General features: G+C 41.1%; 1 protein-coding gene across 1 annotated transcript in view; it reads right to left on the bottom strand.

Annotated features, from left to right (window-relative positions):
- LONP2 (lon peptidase 2, peroxisomal) overlaps positions 1-19,344 on the bottom strand; it is a 530,106-nt gene that overhangs the window by 481,283 nt on the left and 29,479 nt on the right. The gene's annotated exons all lie outside the window — the stretch shown is intronic.

Here is a 19,344-nt window from a genome sequence, read left to right as displayed (position 1 = left end):
ATGGTTTACAAGTTTGACTCTATTAATGTAAACATTTCTAATAAAAAAATAAATACTCTTACCCTTCCTCTCCCTTTTTTAATTTTTCCTGTCCAGTCTCGTGGTGCGCTCTCGTCTCTCTTTCTGCTCACAGTGCCCTACGATATACTTGACTCTATGACCTCTCATCAACAAAGTCACAAGACTAATACCTTGAATCAAGTACGGTTCCTATCTCATAATACCAAAGGTCTAAATAGCCCCCATAAGAGATCTATGGCCCTAAGAGATTATAAAAGACAGAGAGGGGAGATTCTCTTTATTCAGGAGACTCACTTTCGCAGGGGCTTTGAACCTAAGGCCAGCTTCCGTAAATTCGGCTCTGCATTTTTTTCTTCCCACTCATCTAAACACAATGGGGTTGGCATCGTAATACACAGAAACTTACCTTTTACTTTGTCCTCCACTTATAGAGACAAAGAAGGACGATATTTGATTTTGGTGGGATTTCTATTCCACAAACCCATTACGCTTGTGAATCTCTATGCTCCTAACACAAACGCTGCTTCATTCTTCCACCAACTCTGTCAAAAAGTCCTAGAGGTAGCCAGGGGTAGTTTGATTCTGGGGGGCGACTTTAACTTGTCACTCCATCCTGCTTTAGATTGCTCTACGGGCACCTCCTCCACACCTAATAAGACGTTAAGACAAGTTAAACAATCTCTCTCACACCTAGCTGTGCACGACTCATGGCGCCTCCAACACCCTGACGATAGGGAATTTACCTTTTATTCTAGCCCCCGCCAGCTTTACACGCGAATAGACTATTTCTTCATAGATGTACCTACCCTATCCTCCATCACCGCTACTAACATTTCCCCTATCACGTGGTCTGACTACGCCATAATTAGTTGCCAGCTCCGCTGGCACCCTATTGATCCCTCTCACTCTACATGGCGATTTGACGAGTCCCTCCTCAGAGACCCCCAAGTAATTATACAACTACAAAAGACTCTACTCGATTACTTTCAGAGAAACGACATACCTGAAACTACAATACACAACACTTGGGATGCACACAAGTGCGTTCTCCGAGGGGAACTTCTTGCAATCAGAACAGCCAAACGTAAACAACAGCACATCTATCTCAACGCTCTCCTAGACGACATATCTAAACTCCAGACCCTCCATCAGCTACAACCCACAGACAAATCCCTCTCTGAAAGCCTCACACACAAAAGAGACCAGCTTAGATTACTTCTCGGCACTGCAGCTAAAAATAAAGCCTTATTTCTCAAAAAAATTTACTATGAAGGTGCGAACAAGCAGGGTAGGATGCTGGCTAGACAACTCAAGTCTAGAACAAATAAACAGTATATAATGAGAGTTAGAGACCCCAAGGGGACCTTAAAATCTACTACCACAGATATCCTACAAGCTTTTAGGGAATTTTATGACAATCTCTATAATATTAGACAAGGGTTAGCAGATCCCCAACCAGATGATATAGCTTCCTACCTTAACGATATAACTTTGCCCAAATTAACTAACGAGCAGAGGGACGAGTTAGATTTACCCTTTTCAGAAGAAGAATTATTGTCGGTTATCTTGTCCCTCCCCAATGGAAAGGCCCCGGGCCCAGACGGGTTTAGCAATGCTTATTACAAACAATTTAATGAAATTCTCTCTCCCTATCTACTTAGATACTACAACTCCATTGATGAAGGCGGAATATTCTCGCCATTATCATTACAAGCACATATTACTGTTATCCCCAAACCCCATAAAACCCCAGAACTAATTGCTAATTATCGTCCGATCTCTCTGATCAATACGGATTTAAAAATATATTCAAAGATTATAGCCACCCGCCTTAACCGTGTTCTCCCTGCACTCATACATAACGATCAGGTGGGTTTTGTTCCTGGCCGTGAGGCTAGGGATAACACTGTTCGTAACATCATGCTCCTCTGGCATGCCTCCAACCATAACATTCCTACCGCCTTCGTCTCGACAGATGCCGAAAAGGCGTTTGACCGGGTTAACTGGTCCTACCTCAGAGCTTCCCTGGGGGCTTTCGGAATTAGCGATACCACCCTGAAACGTATATTCGCTTTATATAACTCACCAAGCGCCCGAATTTTGGTTAACGGATCCCTTTCCCCTCCAATCGATATCAATAACGGTACAAGGCAAGGTTGCCCTCTCTCCCCCCTACTGTTTGCCCTCTTCATCGAGACCTTTGCCTCCAGAATGAGAGGTATCAGAGGGGCCTGGGGGATCGCGGTGGGGGGCGACGAATACAAACTGTCGCTCTTCGCTGATGACATCCTATTTTCCCTCACCCAGCCTGAGTCCTCGATACCTATACTGATATCTGAACTTAGGACTTTCCAGTCCCTCACAGACTTCCTGGTTAACCACTCCAAGTCAGAGATACTTGCCCTTTGCCTTCCGGAGAGCTCAGCAGCATCCATTAGACTGACCTGCCCCCTAAAATGGTGCAAGGGATCGCTCAGATACCTGGGCATTTCCCTCCCCAACACATTTGATAGATTGTTCCTAGAGAACTATATTCCCATCAAAACCGCAATTATGCGCGACCTGTCTTCATGGAGCTCAAAAAAGCTCTCTTGGTGGGGACGGATTAACACGATAAAGATGAACATCTTCCCCAGGCTCTTGTACATCATGGGGGCGGTCCCGATACCCTTGCCTCCCAAATACCTCCCTCAGGTGCAGAGCCTATTCAGTGCTTTCATCTGGAAACGAAAACCACCAAGGATTAATAAAACGTCAATGTCCCTTTTGAGGGAACACGGGGGCCTAAGTGTTCCTGACCTAGACAAATATAGGACATCATTATATATGCAAAGGATCCTAGAGTGGAGGGTGGCGGGGGAACAGAGGAGATGGGTCCATCTTGAGGAACATATCAATCTAAACCCGTCACTGGCCACCATGCTATGGAGCCCCAATATTCATGACACAACTAGGTCTCTCTCCTGCCCGATCACCAGGGAGACTGTAGGCGTGTGGGATCGAGCCAAACAACAAAACCCTTGCTTATCTTCTAACCCGGGCCCTTTGACCTCTCTTATCCACAACCCCATTATCTCATTAAGACCTCTAGAGTGCCCGATTTCTCCCCAAAGCCCAGATGACAATGTACAAATATTTAATATCACTTATAACGAACACCTACTTACTCAGGAACAGTTAATTGAGAAAGGTTATGGTTGGGCAAGAAATTGGTTTACTTACAGAAGACTACATAACTACATAAACACTCATATCCACAGGAATAACATGATTCGCCCCCCTACAAACTTGGAGAAACTGTTCTTATCGAGTTCTCCCGTGAGGCACTCCTTATCTGCCATATATAAAATTATAATTCAGCCGTTGCCAGGCATTTTACCGCACTCAATGGAGATGTGGGAGAGAGAACTGGGTAGAATTATTCTCCCGCAAATGGCGACCTCCATATTTTTAAGCACTAAAAAATCCTCCACTTCTGCATCCATCTTAGCAACCAATTATAAACTCCTGCACTGTTGGTACTTAACCCCACGAAAAATCCACAGACTATACCCAAGCACTAACAATCTATGTTGGAGGTGCGGACATTTTGGCAGCGGCATGGGCCACATGTGGTGGTGGTGCTCAAGGTTGAATCACTTCTGGTATGAAGTAATAACGGAGGTCGAGAAGATTCTAAAAACCCAGATCCCACCAGATCCCCTTATATGGTTACTAAATAGACCGTTAAAACTGCCAATCAAATCCCTCTCCCCTTTGTTTAGGATTTTCACAAACAGTGTTAAAACGTTGATAGCAAGAAACTGGAGGACTCCAGATGTCCCTTCTCTGGGGATGTGGAGACTCAGGGTATCCGAATTGTTGGAGTTGGAGGAATATGCCGAATATAAGAAAGGGTCCTCAGATAACTTTATAGCTATCCAGGCTATCTGGGAAGAATATCAAAAATCCATACACACTTCACAATGAGTGCACACGGGGCAATTAGACCTAAGGAACCATGCCAGCATTATTATTTTTTATTTTTTTATTTATTTTTTATTTTTATTTTTTTGTTTGTTGATTATAGAGATTCGGCAAAACTTCTTTATAGAGCTTTGGGTCGAGTGGCGCCCCCCGGGACTGGACACCCTATACTGCTACAATTCCCGCTCCTATACAACCTTTTCTCCTTCCTTTTTTCCCCACTTATCCAGTTTTTACCTGTTCATATACAAAATGCGGAGACTGCGTCGATACACTGATACTATTGTTGTACCCATTATGCTTCTGTATTCAATGTGGACTTGATGTGTGTTGTTCATGGTCTCTATGCCAATAAAAGAATTTGACTAAAAAAATAAATACTCATAAACCAGTAAATAATTAAAAGAAAAAAAGGGAAAGTTATAAATAAAGTTATGTTACTTGATATTTTTGGACTACTTAAAGGGACACTGAACCCAAATTTTTTCTTTTGTGATTCAGAAAGAGCATGCAATTGTAAGCAACTTTCTAATTTACTCCTATTAGCAATTTTTCTTCATTCTCTTGGTATCTTTATTTGAAATGAAAGAATGTAAGTTTAGATGCCGGCCCATTTTTGGTGAATAACCTGGGTTATTCTTGCTGATGGGTGGATAAATTAATCCACCAATAAAAACGTGCTGTCCAGAGTACTGAACCAAAAAAGAAGCTTAGATGCCTTCTTTTTCAAATAAAGATAGCAAGTGAACAAAGAAAAATTGATAATATGAGTAAATTAGAAAGTTGCTTAAAATTGCATGCTCTGTCTGAATCACCAAAGAAAAATGTGGGTTCAGTGTCTCTTTAAAGATACATGAAAGTAAAAAATGAAACATTTATGATTCAGATAGATCATACAATTGTTTAAAAAAAATCCAATGCACTACTATTATCACCTGCACCTCTTTCTCTCTGCATCCTTTGTTTACACTTAGCTTCTTTCCATGACAGCATACTGAGGTAGACTTAGGGGTGTGCACGCCTTTTTATCGTAATAGTTCAAAGTAACAAACATATGCAATCAAAATAGGGACAAAATTTCACATTGGGAAACAGATGTATCTCACTGCATTTAGTATCTTTAAAGGGACACTGTACATTATATTTTTCTTTGCATAAATATTTTTAAGATGATCCATTTATGCAGCCTATCTGGGAGTGTTTTTGTAACAATGTAGAGTTTTGCTTATTTTTAATAACATTGTGATGATTTTTTAGACTTCTAACCAAGCCCTAAAGTATCAGATGTAGACCCAGACTCCTGCCGTTATCGTTTGTCTAAAGGGTCTTTTCATATGCGGCGAAGGGGGAGTGTCTGCACTTCCTACTTTCCCAGCCCCTTTCACTGGGTGTCCCAGCCTAACCTCATCAACAGTGCTAACTGGGAGATTCTAAGTCATTTTGCCACTTATTAAATCTTGCTATCTTAGAAGAGTTTGATTAAGGTGACCAGATGTCTCAATTTACCGTATTTTTTTTTGGGGGGGGGGGGGGAGTCCAGACTTTGGGAAGTCTATCCCTAATTTTTCAAGGGGAAATTTGGGAAACTAATTTCAGCTTTGATATCTCGGACTGTCTTGAATCTGCCTTGAAGAGCGTTACGCTACTTATTAAACCCAAAATGATAGTTCTTTATTGTGAGATCGCCCAGCATGAGGACTACTTATTTAGTGCAAGAAATCACTGTTACCTCTAAGGTGTGCGCGCTCACACATCTTGCTAAATAAGAAGCACTCATTTTTGTGCAATTTTATACCAAATAAGTAGCCCTCATTCGGGCCATCTAACAATCCCATGTAAACTGTAATGATCCAGCAGACAATGTGAGTAAACAATGTCATTATTGTATGTGTCAGCAGCTAGATTCGTCATTCAGTTTTGCTGTGGTTAGTTGCAATTTGGATCAGAGGCGTCCCAAATTTGGGCCTCGGAAAATCCGGTCACCTTAGTTTATTATATTGCAGGAATACGAATATAAAAAGTAGCAAGAGACAAAAAATAGCATTTCACATTTTTAAAATAATTAAATATAAACTACTTGCCGACTCATTTTTTACCTTCTCTCTCTCACACTGTAAATTTAAGGGGGATATACAATTTCATTCAACAGAAGTGGTGTTGACAATAAGCAAGAGTGAATACCTGTCAAAAAGAAGAAACCCTCTAGTGCAGAGCTTTCCAAACTTTTCATGTTGGTGACACACTTTTTAGACCTACATCATTTTGCGACACAGTAATTCAGTTGTACTAGCAAATAGGAGGTTAAATTAACTTGTTTTAAGAGATACGGACGCATACATAAATTATATAAAAGGTAGTCATAAGTTGTCTTTGAGAGTTAATAGTTGGTTCTTTTTTGCTCTTATTTTTTCACTGCTGTTGGAATGTCTGCAAAAACTAAATAAAAGAATATAAAATAAAAAATAAAAAAAAACCTTTTCTAAAAACCTACCCTAAAAAAAAAATGCTTATATATATATAAAAAAATGCATCTCCACTCTGCTGGAGACACTGTGATGAACTCGGCACGCTATTACACATCTGGTGGTCCTGCCCACAACTAAAATCTTACTGGGACTCCATTACAGCTTGTATAAACGCCACCCTAGGTACATCATTACACCTACACTCTACGATGATTCTATTAAATAACTTACCAAAAATCACATGCCACCTCCGAAATAAATTGTTGCAATGCATGTTAAACTGCGACTAATACCTAGATTTTGGAAAAAATCACAAACCCCAACCTATCAGATGTGGCTCCAAGAATTACATTGTGTTCTATCACTAGAAATTTCTCACTTTCCCCTCTCCGCTCTCTCTCGTTACCTTTATGATTACCAAAATGTTCATCTTTGTTTGAACATTGTATAATATGTCTCTCTTCCAATCCCCGAGAAAACAGAGACTATCCTATCTACCTTTTGTATGAATCACAATTAATGTTTATAACTGTTATTGTTAAACTGTTAATTGAAAAACTCAATAAAAATATTTAAATAAAAAAAAAAAAAGGCTGCCCTGATAAGAGCATTTTGTAAGGCATTGCCCTAAACTTTCTAAATGTTTCAGCTCTTTTGCTTTTAAGTAAAAACTAAAAAATCCTATAAAAAAAAAAAAAAAACCTGCCCTTAGAAGGGCATTTTGTAGGCCATTAGAGATCTTATGGGATTTTTTTTTTTTTTTAAAAGGCCTATTCTAAAAAAAAAATCCTATACTAAAAAGGGAAGAAAAAACAACTAAGCTTAAAAATAAAAAAGACCACCCCAAAAAAATCTTAACGCTAAATCCCAAAGTTTATACTCCCTAACTTGACTCCGGCTCCTACGTCATCGCAAGCTGCATTGCTCCTCTTCTATCTTCATCCCGGCAGCGGTGGTCCATCTTCTGCTGCCGCTCTGCTGGGGCAGCCTTCATCCATCTTCCACCCAAAGCATCTTATCTTCTGTCGCCGATGTCCTCTTTATGCGGTTACCCGCTGCACACTGAAGATTGAATTCAAGGTACCCCCTTTATATAGGGGTACTGTTGCATTCCTATTGGCTGATTTGGATTTGAAAATAAGCCAATAGGAATTCAAGGCTGCCCCTATATAAAATAGGTACCCCGCATTCATATGGAAAATCTGATGATGACGACAAGAAAAGATGATAAGAAGACACATCGAGTGGAAGATGGATGAAGACTGCCCCAGTGGAGCAGCGGCAGAAGATGGATGAAGATGAACTACCGCTGCCTGAATGAAGATAAAAAAAAGAAGACTGCTGCCTCCATGAAGATAGGCCCAGCCATGAAGAGGATCACCGCATTTGCCGATCACATAGGAGCCCAAGTCAAATTGGTGAGTATAAAAATAGCGGAAGGATTTTTTTGGGGTGGGCTTTTTATTTTTAAGCTTAGTTTTTTTTCCCCTCGCTTTATGGTGATGCCCTACAAAATGCTCTTTTTTTTTTTTGGATAGGGATTTTCCCCTCCTTGGGGAACCACTAAGAGATTTGAATAGAATCATTGACCCTGTTTTCCTAGAGGAACTGGAACAATTACTCCCAGGGAGGAAAGGTCCAATACGCAGTATAAGAAGGCCTCCTTCTTACCTTGATTGAGGAAAGTCTTAACAGGAAAAATCTGCCCCTTTTGGAGGGTAAGATTTGAATCCTATTGGTAACCCTGGGATACTATGTCCACATCCCACAAAAAATGTTTAAGAAACAACCTTGACTCTGTTCCATCTCAGAAACTGGAAAAATCACCCCAGAGAAGAAAAAAAAAAACCTTCACAAAGTTTAAGAAGCATTCTCTCTCCACCTGGAAGTAGATATTTTTGACAGGAAAAAATCTTCCTCTGGGAGGGCAAGATTTGGATCCTATACAGAAAACCTGGGAGACAAATTCTCACTACTCACTGGTCTTTTGTAAAGCCGGAAATTACGTCTAAGCAAATAGACAGTGGCACAGCCTTTCCTGGATCTGAACCAGGGATCCTGGTTCTCAGCCTGTAACTCTTGTCCTGCGCCACCAGAGGTGTTTCGAAAAACTGAATCAGGTGCAAAGTCCTCAAACTGAATTAGACTCAGCGGAAGGCTTCTTGGATTGCTTGCCCTAGAGCAAGGGTGGCTCAATGAGGACTATGTCTGCTCAGATTTAGAATATGAGTAGGATTCTGTCTTTTGTCAAAGCTAAGGCCAGTCAAAGGACCCCCTTAAGAAATGGAAAGGACACAGCAATGTCTAGGAACAATTCTGAGACCTCTGCTGTTGATTCTATCTCAGCTAGATACTCTGACTCTGAGATTTATAGAACAAATATACATGAAAACCATACATGTCATCTATATAAACTAGTCGCCTCAATATAGGAAAAAAAATATCATATTAAATGGCTATACTAAAAAACATGGAAAATTTAAATAAAAACAAACATACATGTTGGTAAAAGTCCCCATACATAAAAATAAAGGATAATATATATGATACGGACATATGAAAAAAAACACAAAACCTTCATATTAGAGAGATTAATACATTTAATCTCTGTATCAGACAGAGAAAACTCAATATAAAATAAATTTTAGGGCACTAGGTAGCCAAAATCCTTTGGGGCCACCTTCATGCTACCAACAGTGTTATAGTCTCCTATATGAAGAGACTCCTATGCATATGAACACACATAAAAAAATATAAAATTAAAATGTGACAGATCATATACATAAAAACTACCACAAGATGGCAGTAACTGACTTGAAATGTCATGTAAAAAGACAGACAAAAAAGGATTCAATTTCCTAACAGAGACTTAACTAACTTAAATACAAATAAAAGACTGTTAAGCCTCTGAACAAATCAGCTTATAAGACCACCAATATAAGCAACCTATTTAACAAGCATTATAAATCAACCACAGGAGAAAACGATAAATTCCCATAATAAAATCTCCACACTAAGCGACCTGAATTAGGGAAAAGCGCTTCTGATAGATATGGCGCTAAAAACGTTTAAACAAGCACACAAAGTTGATCAGCCGACTGTCGGGAGAAAAAAAGATGGCACCTACATGAGCATAAAGCGCAATAACTCCTCACATGCATAGGCGAGTAAAATATAGACATTGCGCATATGTTAAAACGCTACATTAAACTCTCCTTTTGAGTTACGGTATCTAGCCAGTATTGTAAGCCCAGGCTTAGGATATGCTGCAGCACTGTCCACTGACTAGCATCTAACTGACGGATAGGAAAAAATGGTGCCATATAAATATAAGAGCACACTAGCGAGAGACTTCTCTTAAAAATAAAAATAAATTTAAACAGCACTGCTGCTATATGTAAGTAGTAAATTACATAAGTATTCAATAGAACACAAAAAACTGTCAGCGCCGCACTGCTGAAAGCAGGACAACCAAAAGCAAGACGGAACCCAGATGCACTGATTGGAATCCCACTGAGGTGGATGGCGCCAGCTAAACTGCTAATTCGACAAGTCAAATAAAAGAGCATCGGCCACACAGTTCATGCCGAATAAAAGCTCTAATTGAAAAAAAGGGATAATAAACATTAACCCCATACAAGTAGTATCGCCTCATAAGAAGATAGTAAAAAAAGGCCGTCAGTCTACTTAAATTAAACGTGCGGTTTTCTCTAAAAATTTAAAATGGAGAGATAAAAACCGCCGTTTCTTTAGAAGTCCTCGCATAATATTCGATGGAGTCTCCTAGTTTTCCTTACTGACCTGTCAACCTACCTTAATTTATGCTAATACTGACCCACAAAATTGTATTCTTGTACACTGTGGCGACTAGCACATGCACTCAGTTTCCACTTTCCAGTAATACAGAAGGTGCTACAGGCCCGCCATGTTATTAGATATTCAATAGCTACCTCCTATATACTCAGATATGCACAAGTATGCACTCTCTTCTTAAGTGAATCTCGCTAACTATAGCAGGCACATAGTTTTTGTTATGTCTAACAATATGAACCACTTAGCCTCTAGGGCTATAATTATAAGGAAGGTTTGGGAGTTACCCCCTTACATTCAAATAGAATCATAACATTATTATTATTTACCTGCTTTCTTTCTATATTATAGATTTTGTGACTAGTCAGGTATAGTACACGCTAAGTACGGTGTGTGTTAGGAAGGGTGTATGCTGGGTGCAATAGGGGATATATGCTTACTGGGCTTGGTACGGTCTGTGCTAGGTACGGGTTATGCTAGTTACTGCTTGTGCTAAGTACAGGGTGGTGTAAGTAATGTTTAGACTAAATTTAGTGAGTGCTAGATATGTTACGGGTTGGGTGCCGTCTGTGCTGGGTAAAGAACCAGTCTTTTGTAAAACAGAATTTATGTTTACCTGATAAATTTCTTTCTCCAACGGTGTGTCCGGTCCACGGCTTCATCCTTACTTGTGGGATATTCTCTTCCCCTACAGGAAATGGCAAAGAGAGCACCCAGCAAGAGCTGTCCATTTAGCTCCCCCTCTGGCTCCGCCCCCCAGTCATTCGACCGACGGTTAGGAGAAAAAGGAGAAACTATAGGGTGCCGTGGTGACTGTAGTGTATAAAGAAAGAAATTTTTCAAACCTGGTTAAAAACCAGGGCGGGCCGTGGACCGGACACACCGTTGGAGAAAGAAATTTATCAGGTAAACATAAATTCTGTTTTCTCCAACATTGGTGTGTCCGGTCCACGGCTTCATCCTTACTTGTGGGAACCAATACCAAAGCTTTAGGACACGGATGAAGGGAGGGAGCAAATCAGGTTACCTAAACGGAAGGCACCACGGCTTGCAAAACCTTTCTCCCAAAAATAGCCTCCGAAGAAGCATAAGTATCGAATTTGTAAAATTTGGCAAAAGTATGCAGAGAAGACCAAGTCGCTGCCTTACAGATCTGATCAACAGAAGCCTCGTTCTTGAAAGCCCATGTGGAAGCCACAGCTCTAGTAGAATGAGCTGTAATTCGTTCAGGAGGCTGCCGTCCGGCAGTCTCATAAGCCAATCGGATGATGCTTTTCAGCCAAAAAGAAAGAGAGGTAGCAGTAGCTTTCTGCCCTCTCCTCTTACCAGAATACACAACAAACAAAGATGATGTCTGTCTGAAATCCTTTGTTGCTTCTAAATAGAACTTTAAAGCACGGACCACATCTAGATTGTGTAACAAGCTTTCCTTCTTTGAAACTGGATTCGGACACAGAGAAGGAACAACAATTTCCTGGTTAATATTCCTGTTGGAAACGACCTTTGGAAGAAAACCAGGCTTGGTACGTAAAACTACCTTATCTGTATGGAATACCAGATAGGGAGAAGTACACTGCAAAGCAGATAATTCAGAAACTCTTCTAGCAGAAGAAATAGCAACCAAAAACAGAACTTTCCAAGATAGTAACTTAATATCTATGGAATGCATGGGTTCAAACGGAACCCCCTGAAGAACTGAAAGAACTAAATTTAGACTCCAAGGAGGAGTCATGGGTCTGTAAACAGGCTTGATTCTAACTAACGCCTGTACATCTGGTACTGCTGCCAGACGTTTGTGTAACAAAACAGACAGAGCAGATATCTGTCCTTTTAAGGAACTAGCTGACAAACCTTTATCCAGACCTTCTTGGAAAAAGGAAAGTATCCTAGGAATTTTAATTTTACTCCAAGGGAATCCCTTGGATTCACACCAACGGATATATTTTTGCCATATCTTATGGTAAATCTTCCTAGTTACAGGTTTTCTGGCTTGAACCAGAGTATCTATGACTGTATCTGAAAACCCACGCTTAGATAGAATCAAGCGTTCAATTTCCAAGCAGTCAGTTCGAGAGAGACTAGATTTGGATGTTCGAACGGACCTTGTACTAGAAGATCCTGCCTCAAAGGTAGCTTCCATGGTGGAGCCGATGACATATTCACCAGGTCTGCATACCAAGTCCTGCGTGGCCACGCAGGGGCTATTAGAATCACAGAGGCCTGCTCCTGTTTGATCCTGGCTACAAGCCTGGGAAGGAGAGGAAACGGTGGAAATACATAAGCTAGGTTGAACGACCAAGGCGTCACTAATGCATCCACCAGTGTCGCCTTGGGATCCCTGGATCTGGACCCGTATCGAAGAACCTTTGCGTTCTGTCGAGACGCCATCAGATCCATATCTGGAATGCTCCATTGTTGAGTTAACTGGGCAAAAACCTCCGGGTGGAGTTCCCACTCCCCCGGATGAAAAGTCTGACGACTCAAATAATCCGCCTCCCAGTTGTCCACTCCTGGGATGTGAATTGCAGATAGGTGGCAGGAGTGATCCTCCGCCAATTTGATGATCTTGGATACCTCTCTCATCGCTAAGGAACTCTTTGTTCCCCCCTGATGATTGATGTACGCTACAGTCGTCATGTTGTCCGACTGGAACCTTATGAATTTGGCCTTTGCTAGGTGAGGCCACGCCAGGAGCGCATTGAATATCGCTCTCAGTTCTAAAATGTTTATCGGGAGAAGAGACTCTTCTTGAGACCATAGACCTTGAGCTTTCAGAGAGTCCCAGACCGCACCCCAGCCTAAGAGACTGGCGTCGGTCGTGACAATGAACTATTCTGGTCTGCGGAAACTCATTCCTTGAGACAGGTGATCGTGAGACAACCACCAGCGGAGAGAATCCCTGGTTACCTGGTCTACTTGAATCTGGGGAGACAAGTCTGCATAGTCCCCATTCCACTGATTGAGCATGCACAGTTGTAATGGTCTTAGATGAATTCGAGCAAAAGGAACTATGTCCATTGCTGCAACCATCAATCCTACTACTTCCATGCACTGAGCTATGGAAGGCTGAAGAATAGAGTGAAGAACTTGACAAGCGTTTAGAAGCTTTGACTTTCTGACCTCTGTCAGGAAGATCTTCATTTCTAAAGAATCTATTATTGTTCCCAAAAAGGGAACTCTTGTTGACGGAGACAGGGAACTCTTTTCTACGTTCACCTTCCACCCGTGAGATCTGAGAAAGGCTAGAACAATGTCTGTATGAGCCTTTGCTTTGGAAAGAGACGACGCTTGGATTAGAATGTCGTCTAGGTAAGGTGCTACAGCAATGCCCCTCGGTTGTAGAACAGCTAGAAGGGACCCTAGCACCTTTGTGAAGATTCTGGGAGTAGTGGCTAAACCGAAAGGAAGAGCCACGAACTGGTAATGTTTGTCCATGAAGGCGAACCTCAGGAACTGATGATGATCTTTGTGGATAGGAATATGCAGGTAGGCATCCTTTAAGTCCATGGTAGTCATATATTGACCCTCCTGGATTGTTGGTAAAATTGTCCGAATGGTTTCCATTTTGAATGATGGAACTCTGAGGAATTTGTTTAGAATTTTTAGATCCAGAATTGGCCTGAAAGTTCCCTCTTTTTTGGGAACTACAAACAGGTTTGAGTAAAAACCCAGACCTTGTTCCGCTGTTGGAACTGGGTTTATCACTCCCATTTTTAATAGGTCTCCTACGCAATGTAAGAATGCCTGTCTCTTTATCTGGTCTGAAGATAAGCGAGACATGTGGAACCTTCCCCTTGGAGGAAGTTCCTTGAACTCTAGAAGATACCCCTGAGACTATTTCTAGTGCCCAGGGATCCTGAACATCTCTTGCCCAAGCCTGAGCGAAGAGAGAAAGTCTGCCCCCTACTAGATCCGGTCCCGGATCGGGGGCTACCCCTTCATGCTGACTTGGTAGCAGCAGCAGGCTTCTTGGCCTGTTTACCCTTGTTCCAGCCTTGCAATGGTTTCCATGCTGGTTTAGGCTGGGAAGAGTTGCCTTCTTGTCTGGAGGCCGCAGAGTTAGGATTCGGTCCGTTCCTGAAATTGCAAAAGGAACGAAAATTAGATTTGTTCTTAGCCTTGAAAGGCCTATCCTGTTGGAGGGCATGTCCCTTTCCACCAGTAATGTCTGAAATAATCTCTTTCAATTCCGGCCTGAAAAGGGTCTTACCCTTGAAAGGAATATTAAGCAATTTATTCTTGGACGACACATCCGCCGACCAGGATTTCAGCCAAAGCGCTCTGCGCGCCACTATTGCAAACCCGGAATTTTTCGCCGCTAACTTAGCCAATTGGAAAGCGGCATCCAAACTAAAGGAATTAGCCAACTTTAGTGCGTGAATTCTGTCCATGACTTCATCATATGGAGTCTCTTTTTGGAGCGAATTTTCTAGTTCCTCGAACCAAAAATACGCTGCCGAGGTGACAGGAATAATGCACGAGATTGGTTAAAGCAGGAAGCCTTGCTGAACAAATATCTTTTTTAGCAATCCTTCCAATTTTTTATCCATAGGATCTTTAAAAGCACAACTGTCCTCAATAGGAACAGTTGTGCGCTTAGCTAACGTTGACACTGCCCCCTCAACCTTAGGAACCGTTTGCCATGCGTCCCTTCTGGGGTCAACAATGGGGAACATTTTCTTGAATATAGGAGGTGGAACAAAAGGTATTCCTGGCTTTTCCCACTCCTTAGTCACTATATCCGCCACCCGCTTGGGTATCGGAAAGGCATCAGCGTGCACTGGGTCCATCTTGCAAAATTTCTCTGGAATTACCAAAGAATCACAGTCATCAAGAGTAGTTAGGACCTCCTTAAGCAGGGCGCGGAGATGTTCTAACTTAAATTTAAATTTTACGACATCAGTGTCTGCCTGCTGAGAAACTTTTCCTGAATCAGAAATTTCCCCCTCAGACAGGCCCTCCCTCACTGCCAATTCAGATTGATGTGAGGGTATAACTGATAAATTGTCCTCAGCGCCAACCTGCTCATCTTCTGTATTTAAAACTGAGCTGTTGCGCTCTCTAGGGTAGGATGGCAGTTTGGATAACAGATTTGCTATTGAATTATCCATTACTGCTGTTAACTGTTGCATAGTAACAAGCATTGGCGCGCTAGATGTACTAGGTATCGCCTGCGCGGGCAAAATTGGTCTTGACACAGAAGGAGAGGATGAGGAACTATCCCCACTACCTTCATTAGAAGAATCATCTTGGGCAATCTTATTCAATGTGGCAGTACTGTCCATACTTTGTTTGACGCTATGACACAATTTGCACAAACATTAATTGGGGGAACCACCTTGGCTTTCATACACACAGAACATAAGCCATCTGAAGGTATATACATGTTAGACAGAATTTGGCAGGCTAATAATGCAATAAAAGCGTTTTTAAAGAAAAGCGTTACTGTCCCTTTAAATAATAAACAGGCACACTTTATTTCTGATATATTGAAAAACAATGAAGGCAATGTCCAAGTTTCAAGACTTTAACCCTTAAAATGAGCAAACCGGAGCTATTTGTTCAATTAGACAATTTTAGTACACTACAATCACAGCCACAGCCTTGCTGCGGATTTTTACCTTCCTTGAGAGTTATTCAGCAATGAAATAAACCTTCCAGAGTCCGTTTTAGGATGCCACAGGACCCCTCACATGAAGCTGCATGCACTGCCATGAAAGTAAACTGCGCAATTGAGGCGCGAAAACGGGGCCTCCTTCCTCTGCATACCAGAGTGAAGGGGCCTTCCTGACTGAAATAGCCGTCTAACTCAATGCCAGGCAATAAAAAACGTTCCCAAAGTGCTTTTAAGTGCACAAAACACTCTAAATGCCATTAAAATATGAAATAAAACAATCGATTTAGCCCACAATAGTGTCAACCAGTGTATAGCCCATTTGTAAGCCTTAATCTGTTATGAGTCTGAGAAAATGGCTTACTTACCCCTTAAGGGAAAAATGACAGTCTTCTACCATTAGCATGTCTTGTTAGAAATATGACTGATCATACCTTGAGCAGAAAAGTCTGCAAACTGTTCCCCCCAACTGAAGTTCTCTGGGCTCAACAGTCCTGCGTGGGAACAGCAATTGATTTTAGTTACTGCTGCTAAAATCATACTCCTCTTTAAACAAAACTCTTCATCCTTTTCTGTTTTAGAGTAAATAGTACAAACCGGCACTATTTTAAAATAAACTCTTGATAGAAGAATAAAAAACTACAACTAACACCACATACTCTTTACCATCCCCGTGGAGATGCTACTTGTTCAGAGCGGCAAAGAGAATGACTGGGGGGCGGAGCCAGAGGGGGAGCTATATGGACAGCTCTTGTTGGGTGCTCTCTTTGCCATTTCCTGTAGGGGAAGAAAATATCCCACAAGTAAGGATGAAGCCGTGGACCGGACACACCAATGTTGGAGAAATCCAGGTTAATTTCTGAATTGACTCTTTGCTACTCACTGGAAATAACTAAGTTTATGCCTCAAACTTTTGATTACAATTACACTTTTTAGAACTCTTGGTATCAGAGAATATGACGATCACAGATCTGAACTACCATTCTGCAAGTGTAATGATTTATCTATCTTAGCTATAATCCATTCACCGATAGTTTGATATCTTTGCTACATGCTGTGTATTGCTTGATAATGAGCTTATGCTGGATCATAGATTCTAATAGCATAATGTTATTATAAATATACTTGCAGTTTATGAATAGTGGGGAATACAGATTGTCTTTAGATATGTGCTGACTACTTAGCTACTGTAAGCACAAATGCTGTATATTAATGTTCACAATTCTTTGTCCCGATAACAGCTCACTGTATCATTAGTTTTAGTTCGCTGTTTCGCTACTATTAAGCAGGTTACCAATGGCTCCTGTGATATTGGTTGCTGACGCCATGTCTTTTCACCTCACCTGTGGGTTAGTGGGGGGCCCCAGGAGAGACATCTTTATGAGGGTCCGGGATGCGGATGTCGCAGCAGCTATATCACTACTGTATTGAGCATAGGTTACCGATACAATGCCTTCAATGATACTGATAAACCTTTTTATGTATCCGTCCGGTCTGGGGGTTTGAGGGGGCCCCTAGCAGGGACATTTATATGTTACCATTATACTTTGATGCATCATTATCATCTCATTATTATCCAAGACACTTTTCACATAACATGTGCTTCTCCTTCTGGGCCAGTGGCCAAGGTCCTGAGGGAGATCACACAAAGGTAGTCTAACCCAGGAACATGTCAACCTAAGCACAATTAACTTAGGTCTTTATTATACAGCGAGAGGTAGCGATGTTGAAGGTATTGAATTCCATTAACACGGGAATCCTATTTTGAAGTCGAATGACGTACTATTAGTGAGATAACTTATTCCCACAAGATATTTGTAGGCTTAATCTATTCAGTCTAGCGATGATGTGCAGCAAGGCCCCATATCGTCTATGAAGGCGGTCCAGTTTTATGTAACCCATAATAGTCTAAGGCTCATTATATTATAAAGGAGGGTATGGGAATTATACTATGCCCAGAACAAGCAACGCTCACCCACTACTCTTACAATGTGTTATACCCAATCATTTTCATGTTACTTGCATTAGGTATCTCGCGCCCACCCCCATTTCTATAGCACCCACACCAGGGTTCAAATTAGGCGAACTATTTTCACCGCAAACCTTCCCATCCCAAAGCTGTATTAGTTTCCCCACTGGCTAGTTTTAACTTGTTTATTACCCGAGCAGGGAAATATGACTTCATATCATGATTAATTACATGCTTCAGGGAAATTTTCTGTTTACATAGTACCTTTTTCAGTATTTGTATTGTTTATATCTTTCAGAACAGGGGTCCTGCGTGCCTCCAATTGTTACTTTTATTTTCTAAACCAAATAAAAAATGTTTAAAAAAACCCCGCTGTTTTAGGCAGAGTGAATGTATTCTGGATAAAAAAAACTTCACTAGAAGTCATATAGTCTGAGGCCAAAATCCACCTCCTTGATTGCCCACTCTCACTGGAGGGTATCCAGCAAATAAATAAAAAGTCCCTCACACCAATTATGCCTAGACCACTAGCCATGGGGACAGAGATACAGGGACTCAATGTTTGAAGTCTTCAATCTTTTTACTGACTTTTAGATTTGACAGAATCAGCCGCTCTCTTCCAGGGCCCTGTAGAGAAAGAAAGAGCAGAGTAACCAACTCTGGCTTTCTGACAAGGGGTAGCAATAATATTAGAAACAAAGCAAAGACAACCTCGCCGCTTTCTAACTGCTAATAGCCACCATTACTCTTACTATCTTACTAAAGGGATTGACATGGACACAGCTAGACCCCAATCCCTGCTTGCAGGGAAAAGTACCCATAAAAGGATTAAATATCTTCAGATACCAACTTCGCACATCCTCCATTGACAGAGGCAAAGAGAATGACATGGGGTTATGGGTAAGGCAGTTACACTTAACAGCTTTGCTGGGGTGCTCTTTGCCTCCTCCTTCTGGCCAGGAGATGAATATCCCACTAGTAATTGGAATGACGTCGTGGACTCTCCATGTCATAGGAAAGAAAAGTGGGTTTTTAAAAAAAAAATTCCCATATTTTATTATTTTTTATAGTAAATTAGAAGATATGATGAAAATAATGGTATCTTTAGAAAGTCAATTTAATGGCGAGAATATGTGTGGGTACAGTAAATGAGTAAGAGGAAAATTACGAGCTAAACACAAACACCGCAGAAATGTAAAAATAGCCCTGGTCCTTAACGGTAAGAAAATATAAAAATGGCCTGGTCACTAAAGGATTAATAAAGTCATGTTTTTAAAAGTTGTTACACCAATTCCCATTAATTAAGAACCCAGAGTACTTGCAGGAGAATCCTATTTTAGTTCTTTAACTGAACACTGTACACAATTATACTTCGATACAGCACCTCAAAGCTCAATAACATATACAAATATTAAAAGCTGGTCCTATCTATTATTAATAATAATGCCTTTGGCTTCAGTTCAGTAAACCTACCTAGGTATCTCAACAAAGAATACCAA

Source organism: Bombina bombina, chromosome 1 (genome assembly GCF_027579735.1).
Source record: "Bombina bombina isolate aBomBom1 chromosome 1, aBomBom1.pri, whole genome shotgun sequence".
In the NCBI taxonomy this organism is placed as follows: domain Eukaryota; kingdom Metazoa; phylum Chordata; class Amphibia; order Anura; family Bombinatoridae; genus Bombina; species Bombina bombina.
Note: the sequence above shows the minus strand (reverse complement) of the source record. Positions and strands in the feature narration are given on the sequence as shown.